The sequence below is a fragment of the Chionomys nivalis genome, chromosome 8 (genome assembly GCF_950005125.1).
Source record: "Chionomys nivalis chromosome 8, mChiNiv1.1, whole genome shotgun sequence".
In the NCBI taxonomy this organism is placed as follows: domain Eukaryota; kingdom Metazoa; phylum Chordata; class Mammalia; order Rodentia; family Cricetidae; genus Chionomys; species Chionomys nivalis.
Window position 1 is genome coordinate 9,893,289 of NC_080093.1, and position 23,691 is coordinate 9,916,979.

General features: G+C 35.9%; 1 pseudogene; it reads right to left on the reverse strand.

Annotated features, from left to right (window-relative positions):
* Positions 1-1,349: 1,349 nt before the first annotated feature.
* On the reverse strand, positions 1,350-23,010 carry LOC130879253 (SWI/SNF-related matrix-associated actin-dependent regulator of chromatin subfamily A member 5-like; annotated as a pseudogene).
* Positions 23,011-23,691: the final 681 nt, after the last annotated feature.

A 23,691-nucleotide genomic window follows, 5' to 3' on the forward strand; every position in this document is an offset into this window, starting at 1 on the left:
CTCTCACCAAAGGCACTGCTAACATGATTTCTTAATATTGACGTAATTAATCCATGGTGTAGAATGTCTTCTTTTTCAATGAATGTTTGTTGTACGTTGCCAAAATGCAATAAAAGAAAATGAAAATTACTAAGGAGGCATAATTTATGGTCCTCTTTTCATAAAGAGTGCTTTTAAATAACTTGCAATCAGAATAGGGTCATCTAAAGCGTTTGGGAATTACACATTGATTTTTCGTAAATGGTGTGGATAAGATGGGTTGTACTAGGACTGTGATATTATGTTGTGTGAAGACATGGTTTCCTGTGGGCGCTAATGGGACATCATTCAGCCCTCACCTATCACCACACAAATTCTGTTGAACTGTGATAGAAGGCAATAGATAATGACTCAAATTTGTAAAAAAGTGGGGAGCTGAAATCATACCCACTTCCAAACACAAATGGATTTTGACTTAATAGAGAAATATGGTTACACCAACTTTGGGTAGCATATACAATCAAATATTGTAGTATGGTCTTCCTTCATGATTGGTGGAAGAATACTCCAATATTTTATTTTTGATATCATGAATTCACATAGGAATAAATCAATATATTTTTGTATGCAAAACCTTATTCACCCAGATAGAGCAGAATGTCATACACACACACACACACACAGAGAGAGAGAGAGAGAGACAGAGAGAGACAGAAACAGAGAGACAGACAGAGAGAGAGAGAGAGAGAGAGAGAGAGAGAGAGAGAGAGAGCAGTCATATATAGATTAGACAACACAGAATGAAATAGCTAAAGATAATGTATTTTCTTTTAATAGCTTCAGAACTGAAAGATGGCTAAGGTACATGGTATACAAACAAGAAATCTAGAGGCACAGGTTAGGAGTCACCAGAATTTCATAAAACAGATAATAAGTAGTTCTGTATTGGGCGATAGTTGATGGGCTTAATGTGGCAGGAACAGGCGGTGAACATGTAGCTGTAAAATCAGTTCACCGAAAGTGATAACTTTGTGTGTGTATCTCAAAGTTTTGACATGAATTTTATTGCAGAGAACTACACAGTTCATAAACATAAAGTTTATTGAATTTTTGCAAACTAAACACAATCTATCAAGAAAAAGAAAATTGACAGCGCCCAGAATCTATGCTCAGGCTATCTTCCTGTCACTATCCACAAAGGATAAGCTTTTGTGGCTGACTCTTTCCATTCAATATTAGGTTTGCAAAATCCAACTTGTCTTGATTACAACATAATTTGCAGGTACTTAATTCTTATTAAATTATTCTATGTTATTTTTACATAAAACTTAGGTTTTGTGTTAATATTTGAGAAGAAAAAGAATCACAAGTTATGTCTCCTTTAAAGCTTTGTCTTTGGAGTACTTCTCTTTGTCTTTGGGGTACTTCTCTAGTTCTTCCACGCCAGGGCTGGAGATTTCTTTCTAATGGTATCAATCTCTTTATCAATTACAATTGTTTGTTCAGCACTAGCTTAAACATTCTCCTATCTCAAAACTTTATCCATGCAATAACCTATCATATTCAAACTTAATCCAATCCAGTCCCTCAGGACATGCAGAACACAGGCAGGATGCAGTCAGATTATTAGTCAAAATGTCACAATAGTTATCCCAGCTCATAGTATAGTCCTTACTCCTATCTGAAACTTGAAGAGCTGGGCCATGGCCATATATATCTCAGAGGTCTTTTCTTCCAAGCTTTGACAAGCAGGGCCCATTAAACCCTGACAAAAACAATTAGTTTTTCTAGCTGAAATTTCCAAACTCTTCCATATTCCTCATACAAAGGAGTTCCAGTGACTTAGAAGCCATGTGCCAGGTTTATCTGAGCCATGACCCTGCTCATAAGTATCAATTGCTTATCTCAGTTTCATTTCCTGGTATCCTAAAATATTCTTATGAAAACAACTTAAAGGAGAAGGACATTTTTGTCTCACAGTACCAGGTTACTCTGCACCACCACAGGGAAAAGGAAGCAGAACCTTGAGGCAGCTAGTTACATGGCAAGCACAGTCAAGAGTAGAAAGGAATGGATTAATATATGCAAGCCAATGCTTATTCCACTTTCTCCACTCCTACATCAAAACTCCCTTTCCTAATGAATGTTTGCACCCAGAGTAGATGAGTCTTCTCATATGAGCTAAGATAATCAGGACTATTCTCTCTATCGAGCCCCAGACCAAACTAATGTAAGCAACTGACATTTCTTTTACTTGTGGTTTTAACTTTTGACAAATTGAAAATTTAAATGAAATGGCACACCAAACATAACCTTCAAAAGTCCCTGCCAACCACACAATTCTTCCATGTAGGATCCAGTTCCAATTCCCCAAATAGTACCACCAATTGTAGTCTATATGCTCAGCACAGAAACCTATATGGGAGTATTTATACTCAAACCACAACATCTAGCAAATCTGGATCAGTTTTCAGAAGATAGCTCACAACATTGTTTATCTGCTCTGAGTGTTTTAAAAAAAATTATGCTGCATTAGTTATTTATAAGCCTTCATATTTGCAGAAAGAATCTACCAATGTTGTTGACAGGGTTTCTGTCTTGCCTGGTCACGCGGACCTTCTGTCCCACCCTGTCCCTCAGTTGTTGAGTCCCAAAGAAACACACAGAGGTCTACATTAATTATAAACTTGTTTGCCCATTACCTCAGGCTTTCTTATTAACTAACCCTGACATTGTTTATTAACCCACAATTCTTGTTTGTGTTAGTCATGTGGCTTGGTACCTTTTATCAGTGAAGCATTCTCATCTTGCTTCCTCTGCATCTGAGTGAGGACTGCAGACTGAACCTTTCCTCTTCCCAGAATTCTCCTGTTCTTACCACCCCACTTATACTTCCTACCTGACTACTGGCCAATCAGCATTTTATTAAGCAAATAAAGGAGACAAATCTTTATAGGGTACAAGACCATTGTCCCACAGAAAAATGTCATTCCCTTTTTTAAAAAATTCATAAAATGAAATCATTCTTCTTTTTATTATTTTTAAATTTTTATTATAATTTATTAAAAATGATTTTTTTTCTTATTTTACTTGCCAAATCCATTTCTCACTCCCTCCTCCTGCTCCCTTCACCCTCCCCCTTAACCTCTTGGACTAATGTCATTCTTGAAGGTTATCTTGGTTATTCTTAGCCTTTTACATTTCAGTGAAAGTTTTCCTAAGAACTAATCAATTTTTGGCAAAAACTACTGGGAATTATATTTGAATTATGCTGAATTGATGGATTAATTTTGAAAGAGCTTGCATCTTCAGGGCCTTTAGTTCAACAATCTATAGAAAGGGTTTGCCCTGACCTTGACTAGATTTTCTGTAACTTCTCTCAGTTATGTATTATAATTTTCATAGTAGGGCTCTTGAGTAAATATGCATAGGTGACTGACTTTTCAGTACTAAAATGAAGTTAAGACCAAACACATCCCAAGTGCCATTCAGCTGGAAAACAAACTGTAAGGTGAAGTCTTATGAGTAATGACAATAAAGTTATAATTTCTTATATGAAAATTATATACTGAGGTTGGAATATGATTCCAGAAGAAAAGTTAATTACAAAATCTATATAGTACATCATAACACAAAAGATAAAACTATAGCTATGATAAAAATTTCTGTTAGTATTAGGTTGAAAATTTTATGGCAGTGGATTTACAGAGACAGGGATAGTATTGATTAAAATCTTGTGATTTTGGATATGTGGCACTATTTCTTTGTTAAAATTACATATTTTATCACAAAAAGAAAATTTTTATATATCTAAACCAGTAAAAAATATGTGGGTGGGATATCTTAAGATGGAATAGAGTTTAAAATCCTAATTTTGTATACATCTATAAAACAACTGCATGACTCTAGAATAACAGAGGAAGATGGCAACACAGTATGATAAGACATTTTTCACTAAGTATTATCTACACACAAACATTGAATACTATAATTGATAGAGAAACATTTCCTAAGAGCCTGGGTACATATTCTGATAAGCAGTATTTGAGTTTACAAAAATTAGGTGATTTAAGAGTAAATCATAAAAAAAAAAGAGTAAATCATAGATATGAGGAAGGAGATATCTCAATGTTGAACTCATGTATTATAGTAATACTGAATGGGAAGAAATTGGTGATTTACATGGTAGTAGGTTTGGGTTGGAGACATGAGTATATGGTCATGTTTGCATTAATATAAATACACATGGTAACTTGAGGAAATATTTGTAGATACGATCATGTATTCATGTTATGTATATACAAATATTTTTATACTTTATCAACTAGAAGAAAGCTATACTTAAACAACAGCAACAAATATAGCTACTACATGGTACTTGAATTCTTATACCCTTCCCTGTTTAACAAACCATGGATGCAAAGTGAAAAGGTTTCTAAAGGATGGGGTTGAAAACACAAATATCAAGATTGACCTTGATCCCCTTCCTTAAGGTATCAAAAAGTATAAATGTCTAAAAAGAAACATCATAGTAGTCATTGTGAAACTATAAAATTCAACCACAAAACTCTCCAAGAGAGAAAGCAAGAAAACAATTTAGTCAATGAATAGTAAATTCTTATTATACTATATTGGCAGATATATATTCTTTGCTTTATGCTTAGATAAAAGAAATGGAATGGATAAATCCAGACATAAAAATTTCAAATCATTTATACCCATTGTCATCACAGAAGCAAAGCACAACTCCACACTGCAAGTGTGTCTTACATAGCTACTTTTCCTATTTTTACATTAATTAAATGCATTCATTTATTTTCCATTCTTACTGAAGTTTCACAGCTTTTCCTCCCTCCTCTCCAATTCTCTCCCTTCCCAGCCCAGTCCACTTCTTCTCTGTTTCTATTCAGAAAGGGGCAGGCCTCCTATGGATATCAACAAAACATGGCATATCAAGTTGTGGGAGGAATGAGCTCCTACTTTTATATTAAGGTTGTGCAGCATAACCCAGTATGAGGAATAGGATCCCAAAAAGATTCATGAGGTTGTTCCATTTTTTTTGTATGTGTTGAGGTTTTCTTTGTTACCAACTATGTGGTCAATTTTTGAGAAGGTTCCATGGGCTGCTGTCGTAAGAGTCTGCTTGTTTGTTTCTGGTTGCTCTGCCCCAACATAACCACATAGAAACTTTATTAATCAAATCACTGCTTGGCCTATAAGCTCTAGCTTCTTATTGGCTAAGTCTTACATCTTAATTCAACCCATTTCTATTAATCTGTGTATCACCACATGATTGTGGGTTACTGGGTAAAGTTCCAGCATCTGTCTCCAGTGGTGCTACATGGCTTCTGACTCTCCTTCTTTCTCCTGGCATTCAGTGTTTTGTTTTTCCACAAAATATTCCATTAAAAGCATCCTCACTTTCATTAACAGATATAAAGGTTCTTCAACATTCTGTGTGTTTACTATAAGACTTGTCATTGCTTTCTGAATATTTTGCTGGTGTCAATCTTCTTTGTGTAAAATATAGAAATATTTTTCACAGAATAGACTTTTATTTTCTACTTATGCCTGTAGGTTTTACAGTAAGGTTCCTTTCTTTTCAGCTCTGTGGTAATAAGAGAAAAAAAGATTAAGGCAATTAAAAAATTCAAAGGTAAATATAAAAATACAAAGTATTACAGCAAAGCCTTGAGGATAGTGCTTATAAAATATAACCATGAATAAAATATAATATAGCAATAGAAAAACTGGCCAGCAGGATGGCTCAGTGGTAAATGGCTCTAAGCCTAATGATCTGCAGAAAAAAAATGAGTGAACAAAAAATATATTTTTAAAATAAAAAAACTCAAAAATATTAAATTATTTTTTAACATTTTTACTATTCTTAAAATCTTTGAGACATAGTTAAAGAAACTTATAAAGATTAGAATATATATTCACAGTAAATTTGAAAGTAAAATCCACTTAAAGAATAATAAGATCAATATTTAAATAAATTTCAAGTACTAACCAGATCTGACCCAGCTTATTTTTGGAGATAATGTATCTTCTTATAATTGCATCCTTTTTTCTTGTGGTGTACCATGAATTCTTGCAACAATCCAAAAGAAATGTAGGTTGGCAGAACAAAATTGAGTATTTTTTTAAATGTTCATAGGAAAGAAAGTACTCCTGAAGACAGTGATTGAAGGATTAAAAATATCCATGTAATTTAGCTGCCCTTTTCTTTTGCTTAGTATACTAAATCTTCACTGAAATTATTAAATGTTAACTTTATTCACAATTTTATATATTTTTTAATCACACATAACACTCTGGTTATTACACTGTGATCACATAAATTTACTGAGCTATTTTATGTCAGGGTAACCCTCTTTTGTAATCTAACTGCATTGTGCTACTGTGTGAAATAGTGTGTCTTAATGTAACTACTTGCAATTAAACATACACAATAGGCTGAAAGATACAATGATATTAAAGCTAGGTAAGAAATTACTGTGGACTTGAGAAAATGGACATCTTTCCTCCCCTCCTAATGCCTGGATCCAGAATTAATATCAACGAAAGTCAACGTGAGAACATGTTGATTATCTTTTTACTGATGTATAAATTATTTCACTAAAGAGGATTAAAGTATTCTTATTCTTCAACTGCAAAATAAATTAATAAATACATTTGAAAATAGTTACCAAGGGAAAATAAATAATAACATGTGTAATCAATGAAAATGATGTTCAAACAATAATAACAAACGATTTTTTAAATGGTAAAGTGATGACAGGTGTTGTGTCAAAATATGAACATTAATCTTAAGTGTAAATAAAATGAAGATTACAAATTAAAGAAAAGATTATTAGACTAGAAGAAAATCTATAAGTTTAATGAAGAATGTGTACTTGAACTTTAAATGAACAGATTAAAGTTTATAAGATGAAAGTTTAAATGTAAATACCAACATAATGACGACATGAAAAAGAGAAAATAATAAAGGGAAATCTATAAGGAAAAAAACATCTATTTGGAAAGTATTGAAATTTTTAATGTATGCTCATTATCAATGTCTGCTGTATATACCTATGTTTTTATCTATATCTCTATATATTCTTAGGTAGATAAGTGCCCTTAAGATTTTTTAATCTCCAAACACTCTCCTAAGAGTAGAGCATGATAAGGCATGCTGAGATTTTGAACTTGGATTTCCGAGGAAGAGTAAGAAGCCATTCTGGGATAAAGCAAGTTTGAGGTTTACCTAGGTAAAAACAAAATCCTCTAAAAATGTAACTAAATAAATGGACGTGAGGGTATTTTTCAGGATAAAGAAATACCTATAGTTCATTGGAACATTATATATGTCTTTATATATTTTTGAAAATATTTTTATTCAATATTCTAATCATAGTTTCTCCACCACAACTTCTACTAGGCCCTCTTAACTGCCTTACCCACTCAACACACCCAATGCTCTTTCTTTAGAAAACAGACAGACATCTAAAATCCATCTAAAAATAGACAACCCAGAATGAACAACAACTTCACAGACAAGAAACACACAGATACACACATTTACTAAATAAATTCATTAGTCACTAGTAAAATACAACTTATAAACATAATTTCATTTAATATTTACTATGACAGATGCTGGAAATTAAATGTGTTAAATAATGTTTGCACTTCTACATTTATTTCAGCTTTATTCACAGCATCTAATAAGTGGAATTAACCTCAGTGTCCATCAGTTGATAAACAGATAAAGAAAACAGCCACACATGTAGATACACAATAAATATTAACCAGCCATGAAAAATACCATCATTACAATAATAGAGGTGAGCTTAAAAGACATTGTGCTTTGTAGAGTAAGTCAGCAATGGAGAGAAATACCACATGGTCTCATTCATATGTAGAATTTTAGAAAATCCACCCCATAAAATATCAAAATACAATGGTGAGTTACAGAGGATAAAGTAGTTAAAGAGTGTAAGGCTCATCAATGGCATGCAATTGCCAATACATCAAAAAATAAGTTCAACGGATACAATGTTCAAAAGGCTAACTGCTGCAAATGGTGATATACTGCAGTGTAGAAAAACACAAAAGAATTCATGCTAAGTGTCCTAACACAAACATGATAGTTATGTGAGGTGATGCATCTTCAATATTCTATATAGGACCATTCTGTAAGGTATGTGTGAACACTTGGAATTCTCTTTTATGTGGTAATTATAGATAACTGTTTCTGCCTGTTTTCAAGTCAATGCTGTTATAGCATTGGAGCTCAGACACATTTATAGAGGGAATATAACACTGTATACACACTTTGGAAGGGTTCAGGAGATTATTAAAGATTAAATATGTATGTATCAGTGTTATAACACTGCACACCTCTAAAAATTGAACCAAGAAAAACAAAGAGTATGACCATACAAAGAGAATCTTTTAAATGCATTATTCTCTTTACCTCTGCCTACAAAACTGAATATAAACCAAAATATTAACAGGTTATTAATGCATATTTTAAAAGTCTGTTTTTTCAGCCGAATTTATTGTGGCATAAAATGAATATATATCCATTATATTTAATTTATTCATTATTATTTTATGTGTATTGGTGTTTTGAAAGCAGGTATGTCCATGTGAAGGAGCCTGATCCATAGAATGGAGTTACAGACAGTTTTAAACTGCCATGTAGGTGCTGGGAATTGAACCCAAATCCTCTGGAAGAGCAGTCAGTGCTCTTAATCTCTAAGCCAACCCAGAAAAATGGCTCAGCCACTAAAAATTAGTTTCATGACCAAATGTATGTATGTATGTATGTGTATATCTCTCTCTATATATGTGTATACACATATATACATATATACATTATACACACACACACAAACACATATAAATATATATGCGCCAACCTGGTTTAAAAGTGAGTTTGAGTATATTCCCAATAGTGGTATTGCTGGGTCAAGAGGTAGGTTGAACCCGACTTTCCTGAGAAACCGCCACACTGCTTTCCAAAGTGGTTGCACAAGTTTGCATTCCCACCAACAATGGATGAGAAGCATCCCCCTGAATATTAACCCTCATCAGGCGATGAAAGAAGACAGAGACAGAGACCAACATTGGAGCACTGGACTGAAGTCTCACGATCCAAAGGAGGAGCAGAAGGAGAGTGAGCACGAGCAAGGAACTCAGGACGGCGAGGGGTGCACCCACACACTGAGGCAATGGGGATGATCTATCGGGAACTCACCAAGGCCAGCTGGCCGGGGACTGAAAAAGCATGGGACAAAACCGGTCTCGCTGAACATAATGGACAATGAGGACTACTGAGAACTGAAGAACAATGGCAATGGATTCTTGATCCTATTGCATGTAATGGCTTTGTGGGAGCCCAGGTAGTTTGGATGCTCACCTTAATAGACCTGGATGGAGGTGGGTGGTCCTTGGACCTCCCACAGGGCAGAGAAACCTGCTTGCTCTTTGGGCTGAGGAGGAAGGAAGACTTGATTGGGGGAGGGGGAGGGAACGGGAGGTGGTGGCGGGGAAGAGGCAGAAATCTTTAATAATTAAATTAATTAATTAATAAAAAAAAAAAGAAAAAAAAATAAAAAAATAAAAGTGAGTTTGAAAACAGCCAGGGCTTTTAGCCATTCTGACAGGTGTAAGATGATATCTCAAAGTTGTTTTAATTTGCATTTCCCTTATCGCTAAGGAGGTTGAGCATGACCTTAAGTGTCTTTTGGCCATTTGAATTTCTTCTGTTGAGAATTCTCTGTTCAGTTCAGTGCCCCATTTTTTATTGGGTTAATTAGCATTTTAAAGTCTAGTTTCTTGAGTTCTTTATATATTTTGGAGATCAGACCTTTGTCTGTTGCAGGGTTGGTGAAGATCTTCTCCCAGTCAGTGGGTTGCCTTTTTGTCTTAGTGACAGTGTCCTTTGCTTTACAGAAGCTACTCAGTTTCAGGAGGTCCCATTTATTCAATGTTGTCCTTAATGTCTGTGCTGCTGGGGATAAACGTAGGAAGTGATCTCCTGTACCCATATGTTGTAGAGTACTGCACACTTTTTCTTCTATCAGGTTCAGTGTGTTCAGACTAATATTAAGGTCTTTAATCCATTTGGACTTGAGTTTTGTGCATGGTGATAGATATGGATCTATTTTCATTCTTCTACAGGTTGACAACCAGTTCTGCCAGCACCATTTGTTGAAGATGCTCTCTTTTTTCCATTGAATACTTTTAGCTCCCTTATCAAAAATTAGGTGTTCATATGTTTGTGGGTTAAAATCAGGGTCTTCTACTCGGTTCCATTGATCGACTTCTCTGTTTTTATGCCAATACCAAGCTGTTTTCAGTACTGAGGCTCTGTAATAGAGTTTGAGGTCAGGGATGGTAATGCCTCCAGACGATCCTTTATTATATAAGATTGTTTTGGCTATCCTGGGTTTTTTGTTTCTCCATATAAAGTTGATTATTGTCCTCTCAAGGCAATGATAGCCTTTGCTGGAGAGGTTGTGGAGAAAGGGGCACACTCATTCATTGCTGGTGGGAATGCAAACTTGTGCAACCACTTTGGAAATCAGTGTGGCGATTTCTCAGGAAATTTGGGATCAACCTACCCCAAGATCCAGTAATACCACTATTGGGAATATACCCAAGAGATGCCCCATCAAATGACAAAAGTATCTGTTCAACTATGTTCATAGCAGCATTGTTTGTAATAGCCAAAACCTGGAAACAACCTAGATGCCCTTCAATGGAGGAATGGATGAAGAAAGTGTGGAATATATACATATTAGAGTACTACTCAGCGGTAAAAAACAATGACTTCTCGAATTTTGCGTGTAAATGGATGGAAATAGAAAACACTATCCTGAGTGAGGTATCCCAGACCCAAAAAGAGGAACATGGGATGTACTCACTCATAATCGGTTTCTAGCCATAAATAAAGGACATTGAGCATATAACTTGTGATCCTAGAGAAGCTAAATAAGAAAGTGAACCCAAAGAAAATCGTATAGTCATCCACCTGGAGAGGGGAAGTAGACAAGATTGCAGGGCAAAAACTGGGAACTTGTGGGTGAGGTGGTATGGGGCAAAGGGGAAATGGGATGAGAAACATGAGAAGGGGAGGATGGGAGGAGCTCGGGGGATTGGGATGGTTGGGATATAGGAAGGGTGGATACGGGAGCAGCGAAGTATATATCCTAACTAAGGGAGCCATCTTAGGGTTGGCAAGAGACTTGACTCCAGAGGGGTTCGCAAGTGTCCAGGGAGATGTCCCCAGCTGGTACCTTGGGCAACTGAGGAGAGGGAACCTAAAATGACCCTATCCTATACTGATAAATATCTTACATATCACCTTAGAACCTTCATCTGGCGATGGATCGAGGTAGAGACAGAGACTCAATTTGGAGCAACGGTCTGAGCTCTTAAGGTCCAAATGAGGAGCAGAAGGAGGGAGAACATGAGCAAGGAAATCAGGACCACGAGGGATGCACCCACCCACTGTGACAGTGGAACTGATTTATTGGGAGCCCACCAAGGCCAGCTCGTCTGGGATTGAATAAGCATGGGTTGAAACTGGACTCTCTGAGCATGGCAGACAATGAAGGCTGATGAGAAGCCAAGGACAATGGCACTAGGTTTCGATCCTAATACATGAACTGGCTTTGTGGGAGCTTAGCCTGTTTAGACGCTCACCTTCCTGGACGTAGATAGAAGACCTTTGTCTTCCCACAGGGCAGAGAATTTGGACTGCTCTTCAGTATCGAGAGGGAGGGGGAATGGTGTGGGGGGTGGAGAAGAGGAGTGTGGATAGGGGGAGGGGTGTGGGGGAGGGGGCAATATTTGGGAGGAGGGGAGGGAAATGGGAAACGGGGAGCAGGTGGAAATATTAATTAAAAAAGAATAAAAAGATAGACTTTAAACAAAAAAAAGAAAGAAAGAAAGAAAGAAAGAAAGAAAGAAAGAAAGAAAGAAAGAAAGAAAGAAAGAAAACAGCCAGGGCTACAGAGAGATGCAAAAAAATTCCCTGAAATTTTCATATATATATATATATATATATATGTATATATATGTGAAATATACATATATTTATTTCATATATTGGTTGTTAGAGACAGGGTATCTCTGGGTAACAGCCCTAGATGTCCTCGAACTAGCTGTTGTAGACCAGGCTGGGCTTGAACTCAGAGAGATTCAACTAACTCTGCCTCCTTAGTGCTTGGATTAAAGGCATGTACCACCACCCCAAGCTAAATTGGAATTCAGCATATATATATATATATATCCAGTGTGTATATATATATATATATATATATATATATATATGCTGAATTCCAGTGTAATAATACTGACTGATCAAAAAACTTTATACAATCTACAATTAAAGTCATATATAATTATCAAAATGTTAGTTGAATACATCTAAAGCTTACTTCATCTCTATTATAAAAGACTTTTTATTATCATGTTGTAAATGGGATCTGATGCCTTTTCGTCTTGATTCTAATCATTACAATTTTGAGACTTTGACATTAGCCAAAACAAACAAGAAACAATACATCATAGTAATTAGAAAGGAAGAGATATTTTTTGCTCTAGCATATATATGAAATATATATGGAGAACGAACTTGATTGCTTAAAGAACTCTAATGAATATATAAAGTCATTTAGCAAATTAGAATATACTTGTATATAAAATCAGTATGTATGAATTTGAATATTTGAAGTATTGAATACTAGAAACATAAAAAGAAAAATTCAGTTTTGATAGTATATAAGGAAAATTGCTTAAAATAAATTTAACATGAATTTTCAAAGATTTTTATACCTAAAACTACAACATATTGCTGATTTAAATATATTAATATCATGATAAATGAAGTGGTAGACCATGCTTATGGATTAACTCAGTATTTTTAGGTTTTATTCCTAAAATGAACCAAAAAACACAAAATTGCAAATAAAATACTAGAAAAGTATTTTTGAAGAATTTGGGAGATTCACTCAACCCAGAATATGTAGCTCAATCTAGACACAGCAAAAAAGCCTTTAGTACTGAATACAAAACTAACAAAGCAAGATGTGCTGACCTGAGTGTGGAAATCAGCCACACATCAATAAATCACGTCTTTGGCCAGGTATATACATGTACATAATAAATTTCTTCGATATTTTGTTAAAGTCACTGATGGGAAATGGAAGAGAAAGGCACTACAGAATTTGAAAATAGATTTCCAGGCAAAATACAAAAGGAATTCAACCTCGCATTTTATTTATAAAAAAGAAATCCCTAAACTTAAATGCAAAAATAACATCACAAAGCATTTAAGCAACACAATAACAACAGCAAAAGTGGCTTAGAATTCTTCCCGGTTACTCCTAGAATATAATAAAAATACTTTTTATGAAAAATTATAAGTCATTTACAGCTAAAATATGTAATTTAATATAAATATAATATATATTATAACTATAAAGTACAAGTTCAAGAAAACGGAGAGGCAACCTACAGAAATAAAGTAAATGACAAGTTTTCAGTATTCAAATCCCACATACCCAAACATTATATATGCATACACACAGACATACACAACTTACATACTCATAAAATAATCCAATGATGCATTAAACATAATCTATCAAATTTGCCAAGGAATTGAACAAATGTGTTAAAAATAAGATACATAATGAGTCTTTTAAACACACTGAAATGTGGCCAATATGACCAGTAATTCAGAAAAAAATCAAAGTGAAAATTAGAAACCATTTTATCCTAATATTTTTATAGATATTCAATAGACAGAGGAGAGTTAACAGTTTAAAGCAATAAAATATCACCATAACTGCTGACCAAGAAACAGGGAAGAAGGGGAAAAAGAGTAGCAGAAAACAAGTTCATAGTAAAACAGGTAGAGGCACAAACCTAATTCTAAATAGTTTACACAGTAAAGGGTTTGCCCTTCTCTTTCTTTAGGACACTCTCATTAAGCAAGAACTTCCCAAACACAGACACTGATGTACAACTAACTGCTCTTTTGCTCCTGTAATCCCATCGTTAATGATTTCACAGGTTCAGACACTGATCTGATTCATTAAAGACTTTGGAACTTTCAAATAGCCTGCCTCTTAAGAGTACCTAGTTATTTATATAGATGATTCTTAAGAAAGTTGGAAACACATATCATAGGCTCAAAAAACAAATCTGACCACAGAATATGTCTAGACAATACCTGTAATCTGAATGCATTGTCTTTACATTTTAGTACTTTAAAAAATTTCTCAATTTTCTGGATGGTGGTGGCACATGCCTTTAGTTCCAGCATTAGGGAGACAGGCAGATGAATCTCTGTGAGTTCGAGGTTAGCCTGGTCTCCAAGAGCTACACAAAAAAACAAAACAAAACAAAACAAAAAAACTAATTTAAACAAATGAAAAGTTTGACCATCACCTGTTCTTGAGAGTTAGGAATTAAATGGCTAATAAGCATGTATTAGTTTTTCTAACATATTTGGTAAGTTTGAAAACATAGATATGAAAAAAATGTAGATATTGGCATACTACAAGTCCTCCATGTACTTTTAGGTGACAAAAAAAGAACAACTAATGATGGTGATAGTGTTGGAAATGTAAATGATGGAGAACGTGCAACACTGATGGAAATATGAATTGGTAGGGCTAACTCTGGAAAGGATACTATAGTCAATCATACACCTGTCTTACACATTGGAATTTCCATTCAGAACATGCCTAAAGAAACTGAGGGCACGGGTCTAGCAAGATGTGAATGACTCAATACTAGACATATAATATGGGGCCATACACATTGCAGTGGGAATCACATTTTATAAAAATAATAAGTCATTAACACACAGGGGAAAATAAACAAAGACCCTAAGTATAATGCTTTGTAAAAACAAACAAACAAACAAACAACAACAACAAACAAAAAAAAAACCACTCTAAAACATATCGCATCAGTTTCCTTCAGAGACTCTCAGGAACAAGTTAATCTGTTGTTAGAAGATTTACTCAAGATGGCTATGGTGGCACACATTTCTATTCCAGAAATTGGGAGGACGAGACAGAAGGATCAGTAGTCTGTAACAGGAGGAGCAGGGTGCTTGTCAACCCAGCTGCCCAGCTATCTTATACAAGAAATAATCACACAGAAAACTATATTGATTTAAACACTGCCTGGCCCATCAGCTCTAACTTCTTATTGGCTAATTTTTACATCTTAATTTAACCCATTTCTATTAATCTGTGTATTGCCATGTGACTGTGGCTTACCAGCAAAATTCTAACCAGCATCAATCTTGGACAGGAAATCCATGGTGTCTGCCACTCTGCTCTTCTTCCCAGCATTCATTTCTGTCTTCTCTCCCTACCTACGTTCTGCCCTATCAGGCCAAGCAGTTTCCTTATTGATTAACCGATGAAAGCAACACATAAACAGAAGGACCTCCTACACCAGTAGTCCAAGGTCAGCTTAGGCTACTTAGCAAGATCTCAAACAAATAAACAACAACAAACCCTAAATACTGGTAAGATGTCTTCCTGGCTAAGAGCAGTGGCTGCTTTTATTGGGGGCCTGAGGTTTGAATCCCAATACCCAACAGTGTGTAACTCTAGTCCCAAGGGATCTGACCTCAGTGGGCACCAGGAACACATGTTGTTGTTCATGGATGTATATGCAAGCAAAATGCTCATACATATAAAATAAATAAAGAAGCAATTAAAACTAAAAGTAAACTAGACAGTGGTGGCACACACCTTTAATCCCAACACTCAGGAGGCAAACAGATCTCTGTGAGTTTGAGGTCAGCCTGGTCTACAGAGTGAGTTCTAGGATGGGCTCCAAAGCTGCACAGAGAAACCCTGTCCCAGAAAACAAAACAAAAACAAACAAATGAAAAAGTTAAAAGTAAAAATTAAAACCATGAGAATTTACTAGTGTTTGCATCTGTGGAGGTATGGGCTAAGTAAATATTGGCGTCAGAGAACTTACATCATTTCTAGAAACAGTCAATAGCTTGTGAGAAATATATACTTCTTTACAGTTTTGAATTTAAGAGATGGATACTAAAGCCCAAACTCTCATTACTGAGTGGCCTTAGAAGAGTCACAAAATCTATATGGATCTAATTTCATCTATGAGACAACACATTCTTAAGGATTCAGCAATGCCATCCTAAAATTCCATTATTTGCATTATTCCACAAAATATTGAAATTTCATACTTATGAACTCCTTCTCTCTTTCCTCTTTTCCACCCAGGCATGGCCTCTGAACCACATCATTTTCAAATGCATTATACAAATTAGAATTCCATCTAGTTACTATGGTGATCAGTACAGCTCAAATCCTTAGATAGGAATGTTAAATTTTGTTCTCATCAAAAATAATACTTATTGTTCCAGCTGCATCCTGCGAGGACTAGTGAAACCTTACCTTAGCTGGTTGGTGAGAATATGCAAGTATCCTGCAATCCTCAGAAGCAGAGGAAGTGAAGGCATCTGAAGAGGAGTCAGGACAGAAGCCTTAATTAATAGGAAGCAAGATTGTACCGAAGGTTAGGGATGGCATCTGGAGAGAAACACACCTACCTAAGCAGGAATTCATTCTAAGTAAGAGGTAAATTTTGATCCCAGAGGCAGGAAGCAAGATTGACATCTGTATGAATCTCAGCTGCTTCCTCCTTTCTAAGCAAAATGTTTATTTCTTTTAATGCCAGACTATAGGTAGAAATGATACTGAAGCAGTCAGTCTGTCTACCTCCAGCCTGCATCCCTGTTTCCAAGAGTTCAGAACAGAAATGTAATCTCTTACACTTTCATAAACAGAGGGGATTTTGTTGTACCCAAGTGATAAGGCAAAAGATAAAGGAGTTTTAGTTGTAAAACTAGAAGAGAATGATTTCATCATTCTGGATTTCCATTAAACTACAGAGTACTTAAAAATATTTTGAGTCAAAATTCAGCATTCAAAAAGGATTTTAATTCCTCTAATAAAATCTTACCCAACAACACTAGCTTTTGAAAAGTATAGTTCCAGTGAGGACTCATTCCTGGATGTTTGCCTTGTCATTAGCCCTGAGCTTACCATGTTACCATAGCCTCCTCCTTCTCTTCGGGCTACCAATGAAGAGAGCCACTGTTACAGGCTTCTTCTTTTGGGCCACCAACCAGCTCCAAAATCATGAAATGGGGTCCTATTAGTGTGGAGTACTCAGCCTTAGCTTAGCTCTTATCTTAATCTGTCTCTCTATCTACCTTTTGCATCAGGGTTTTTTTGCCTTCCTCCCTTCCTCCATTTCTTTCCCTCCCCTCTCCTTCCCTCCTCTCCCCTGTTCTCTCCTTCCCTTCCCTTTCTTTACTTCTGTTCTTTCTTTCTTCTTTCCTTCTCCGTCTTTCTTTCTTCTTTACCTCCTTTCTGCTGTCTCCATGTCTGACTGGTAGCTCTGCCTGGATTCTAGCCTCTGGTGTGTGCCTCTCCTTCCCCCCTGTTCTCGTCTTCTCTCTGATTCCTCTTGAGCATAGATTCCTCTTTCTAATTCTTCTCTCTGCCTGTCAGCCCCACCTATCCCTCTCTGCCTAGCTATTGGCCATTCAGGTTTTTCTATTTATTATTAGATCAATCGGGTACCTTAGGTAGGCAAGGTGAAACAAATACAACACATCTTTACATAATTAACCACATGTCATTACATCATTAAATAAACGCAGCATGAACAAATGGAACACACCTTTACACAGTTAAAGTAATATTCAGAAGCACAAACAAATGTAACACATAGTTATACAGTTAAAATAATATTCCCCAACAACCGGCTCTTTGACATTTCACTTTTGCTGATTTAATTTCCCCAAGTGAAATTTGCCTACTTATAAAATTTTCCAGGTCCCTAGAACTTTTTAAGATCACAACACCTATTTTAAAATATCTTCCTTTATTCACATATTTTAAGGATGTGTTATTTTTCTGTTGTACTCAATGAATGATTTCTCACCTCTTACTAAAATTTAAACATCCTTTGACATATTCTGAAAGTAGAACTGATTGTTCTCTACTTTTTTCTTCTCTGCTTATTCATAAAACATTCATCACATAATAGCTCAACCATCATTTGCTAATATTTCACTATCCCGTGAGATAATTTATCCCAGAGAAAGCAAAAGAGAGAATTTTCTCTTTGCTACATCTACCTGAAAGAAGCACACTTATGACAGCATTCACAATGCTAACTATTTTAGAGTTTATTCAATTTGCAAAGATTTGGAAACAAATTGAATGCCAAATCAAATAGAAGAACAGCTAAATAATTTGCAATGAAATATTGCATAGTTCCAATGGAATAAAAGAAATCTTTACCACCCCTGTAAATGTATCTGTAACTTAATAATTCAAAAGTCAAAACAGTCAAGCAAAAGATGCACACAAACACAGATAATGTGTAGCTCTGTGTAGAATGTGAAGCTTGGCACAAAATTCTGCAAAGAACAAGTCCTACAAGATACCAGGAACTAATAAAAAGAAGCAGGTCTACAGTAGAAATAAGACCTTGAGCATCAACGGAAGTGGATTTTACCTATCTGTCATCTTGTGGAGAAAGAACTAATAATAAACATTACCATTTTGACTTATTAGCAACAATTAATTATTGTGTTTTGGTTTTGAGTTATTATAAAACACTACATTTATTAAAAGATTTCCACATTCCATACCATTCAGAAATAAAAGTAAGACCTTGCATTACATCAAGCAGCTATATTTTATTAGATGGAAATAATTCCAGAAATTATGGAAAGATAGATACACAAGAGTTATTTTCTAATTATGACTTTATAGGTTAGAAGTATGATTTTAAATGCTAAAGAAGATTTTTAAACTTTTAATCTTCTTTAAATTATCAGAGATTAAAGTTCTTGAGTTGACGTATCACTATAAACATGATGTTTCCTAAATTACAACTTTAAGCCTGGGAAAAGATTAGGACAAAACCATGAGCTGTTTCTTTAACCTCGTGTTGTGTTTCCCTCTCATGTCTGTCCACTTACTGCCTCCGATAAAGCTGCATCTAATGGACTGCTCACATTTCCCCCCTCACCTTTTCTCCTCGCTCCTGAGGCTTCTCATTCCATTATGACTTTACACTGTCAACTTCCTGGAATAGTCTGTTATGTAACCAGATTTTGATGTGGTTTTCTATGTGAATTTATTAACCACCCACCATCCCTTCCTTCGGCAGAGCATATCTATCCCTTAGGGCTCTTTTTATCATGACATCTTAAAGTACAGCCTTTCAGCACTACAGTTTTTCAGCAGAAGAATTCTGGGAGAGACAAGCAACACTCAAAGCCTTTCAAAAGTTGTATAGTAACCTACTCTTGTCAACGTGTACACACAGGAGACAGACAGACAGACAGAGACACAGAGAGACAGACAGAGCTGGAGAGCTAAAATAGAATTATGCTATGACATGACAACAATGTCTGTACTAAACACCACAGTTGAACACACAAAATTCCAGTGGCACTGGGCTGTGATGCCACACACCTTTAATCCCATCACTTGGGAGACAAAGGCGGGAGAAAATCTGTGAGTTTAAGATCAGTCCAGTCTACAGAGTGAGTTCCAGGACAGGCTCCAAAGCCACAGAGAAACCCTTTCTCAAAACAAAACAAAACAAAAAAAGCTCAGTGGGGGAAAAAAAAACTGGATTACCTCTTTTGAAGTTGTTGGCAGTGAAATCCCATAGATTCTCATACACTGTGGTCCATTGCTAGTACTATTAGTGACTCTCCTGATCATAGAACACAGGCTTTCATTCCTATTGGCTATCTCTCATCATGCTGGAGTGAGCTGTGCACGCTACCAAAGGAGAAAAGTCAACATTAATCTTACCCAGCTGTGAGTCCTGTTAGGTACTGCCCCACTGGGCCCGATAGTGGCATGAGCATCACAGATATAACCATCTACAACAAACCCTTTGCTGAGTTTTCTTTTCTTTTTCTCTGCCTTCTCCTTTTCTACTCGTTCCATGCTTTCTCTTTCAATCAAAGTAATTAAAGTATTACACCCCCTCTGGAGCTCCATTGCAGTCCTGGACTTCAGAAACCAATCAAAATCTGAACTGAGGGGAGTTTAGAATGTATTGTCATAACTCATAAACATTTTCCCTGTCAAATTCAAGCTTTTGAGGCATACAAATGAGAAAACAATCCTCTTCTTCAGTATTGTAATTTTTTCCTTTGTTAGTACCATATGATATTATTAGCTGATGAAAGGATATTTGGACCACCCAGTCTTTGTATCTAGTGCTTTCTTGATACTTATTCTTCTTTGAATTCTTGCCTCTCCCCTTTCAATCTGAGCCATAATCACACTGTACACTGGAGATCTTTGCATCTTTCTCAGAACACAGCTGAGTATGCAATGACTTCTTCTGGAGTATTAGGACTACTTTTATAGCTATATTTTCAAAATCATCACGACCCCACTTCTCGTTAGCTTTGATAAACTGGTTAAAATCTCTCTTCATCCAATTAGTAAATGTCTATGTCAGAAGCTTCCCCTTTTTCTCTAGCTTCTCATTATTTAGGGGCTCTGCTTCATCAATTTTAATGTTTTTCCTTCTGTGCCTGTGCTGTGCTAGGTAGGTCAGGACTCCAAGGCACCTGTACCCAATAGTTTTCCTTTAATACAGAATTTCTTGTTCAGTAATTCAAATAAACATGGACAAAGTATTGGAAATCCTGAACATTTGGTTGTTTGGGAGGTCAAGGTGCCTTGGGTGCTTTAGGTTCACTAGCATCTCAGAGAGCTTACCTGAAATATACATCAACAATATAGTTGGCTTTCCTTTCTTATTTACGTGGTTCAGCCCATTCTGTGAATGCAATGTTCTGTTTTTGTCTGTAGTCTTCTTCAAAGTTATAAACATTAGACTCTGTATCTATTGTAAAGTTCCCAAGAGAGTTCTCACCCATCTTGGAGAGATTTTCATTCATCTCTACAGTCTTCTTTGCACCCCTTTCCAAAATACCAACACCACTTTCATCAGTGATTTCACTTTCTTTTGATGCGAATACATGTGCAGACCTATGTCGAACCATTTGAAGCATTTCATCTTTCCCAATTTTATTCAGGTTCTGATATACAAGCCTCCCTTGTTGAATGACTATTGAATCCAGTCTGAGTTTCAGCTCAGCACATTCTACTATTCTTTCTTCTACAGTGTTATCTGTTATAAAGCAAAACACTGGACAGTCTTTGTTCAATGTTAGGCACTCTGTCCATAGCCTGAAGATCTACTTTGGGATTCCCATCTGAATCATATAAAGTTACTTACACCAGCAGTTGCAAGATTGGTGCCCAGACCACCAACACATGTGCTTAGCATTAAAACAAACTTTGTGCTGTTTGGTTTATTGTATGCATGGATGGAGTCTTGTCTCTCATCATGGGGTGTCTGTCCATCCAATCTGCAGTACTCATAATTTCTCCACATGTAACAGTCTTCCAAAAAGTCTAATACCCTTTTCATCTGAATGAATATTAGTACTCTAAAACCTTGTTTTTTTAATTTGGGGAGCATCTTGTCTAATACAACCATTTTGTCACTGTTGGTAACTAGATGTCTACCTGTTGTGTAAGGTGGGCCAAGTTCAGCTCCAGTGAAGAGATATGGATGATTGCAGCAATTCATCAACTTCATCAAAATGTTCAATAACCTCATTTTGTCCATCTTTCCTGCTGAGTTTAATATGTCTATATCCTTCATTAAAATTCAAGTATACAATTTCCTTTGCATTTTGCTAAGACCCACATAGATTTCTACTTCTTTCTTTGGAGGCAAACTCTTCAACATCAGCTTTAATTTGACAAAGGAGGAATGCATGCAGAATCATACAAAAGCCTCTCAATGAGCTTTTGATTCCCAAGCAATTATTTGTATCAAATCAGAAAATCAAAGTCATCTGCTAAATTAAACACATCTGGCAACAAAAAAATTTAGAAGTGACCAGAGCTCATGCAAGTTGTTCTGAAGAGGCATTCCAGTTAGCAACAGTCGGTTTGTAGTCTTGAATTCCCTCACCATTTCTGACAACTTAGATTTTTCATTTTCTATCCTGTGAGCTTCATTTATAACTAAGTATCTCCAGTAAAATTTTTTGAACACAGACTTCTCTTTAATATGCATTTCATAAGATGTGACGCACACATCCCACGCTCCTGGTAATAAAACATTCTTGGCAAATGCAGCACTTTACTCTTTATCTCCTATCAAGCAAACAGATCTATGTATTGGTACCCATCTCTTGAATTCGTTCATCCAGTTATGCAATGTAGACAAGGGAACCAACACCATATGAGGACCAGGAATATTTCTATGGTGTTTCATGCACCCAAGGAAAGAAACTGTTTGAAGTGTCTTTGCCAAACCCATTGCATCTGCAAGGATACTATTGGTGCCATTTTCATACAGAGAGATGAGCCAATTCAATCCTTAACCTGATAATCTCTCAATACCCCATTTTATATAAGATGGAGAATTTTCAAATTGAGTACAGACATTGGTTGTTTTGTAGCTTTCTGTTAATAGCTCTTCGTTGTCCTCTTGCTCTGTTCTATGGTGTCAGTAGTAGCTAACAGAGAAAAACCTGTTTTCCATCCTTTTTTACCTACGGGCACTCTGGTTGGAGTCTTATGAGCTGAAGGCTGAATGAAATGTGCGAACAGCTCTAACTGATTTAATAAATACTCAAATCTATTTGCTCAGTCAGTTTGCATTTTTCTTTATTTCTAGGATCTGGTTCTTGGGTTTCTTTTTGTTTTCCAGGCAATGCAACATCAAATGCTTCTCCACCTCAGTGTCAAGCCAATAACCTTTAAGATACCAAACCACATTGGGCATGGTTTCATGTACTACAAATGCAAAAGTAAAGCATGCATATGCCTCTTGGCTACTGGTGTTCCCACAACACTGCTCCACGAGGTGAAACCCATACTTGGCATGCATAATGTCCATTTTAATTTACTTGAGTAAATTAAACATGCAGAGCAATTGAACATGTCTTTACTTATGTGGCCAAGCCTGTCTTTCTATGCTATGGCACTGAGGCATGACTGTACGATTTTGAGAGACATTAACCTCTGTCTTTAAGTAAGTTGTAGGACATTAAGACATCAAAGTTAATGTAAATGTCACAATATTACAGAGAGAATCTGTAGGAATGGTTTGTGATCTCATTTGCCTAGATCACATGAACTATTGAGAGAGAAGACTTCAAGGATTTTTTCTGCTTTTTCCCCATTGAGTGTGGCAGATGAGACCTGATTGACCAAGTTCACAATGTCCCATGCTCATACTCTGTCACTAGGGAAGATTTTGGTTCATTCCTGCACATAAGAATGTCTTAAAGTCCTTCCTTGGTCCTCTTGTCTCAGATCAATTCTAGACTTAAGCTCACTGTTAATGGCACATTATTCCCCATTTTTCATTGATTTTTTTTAACTCAGAGAAAAGAAGAGCTACTCACAGCCATTCAATAAGCACAGAAAGCTTTTCAGTTCTTGTATTGAAATAATACATAACATCTTATTTATCACAATGGAATGTATCCCTTACAACATTTCATTTATCATTGATGTCTGAGTGTGAAATGCCTTAGAGGCTAGCTGACTTAGTTAATGCCCCATA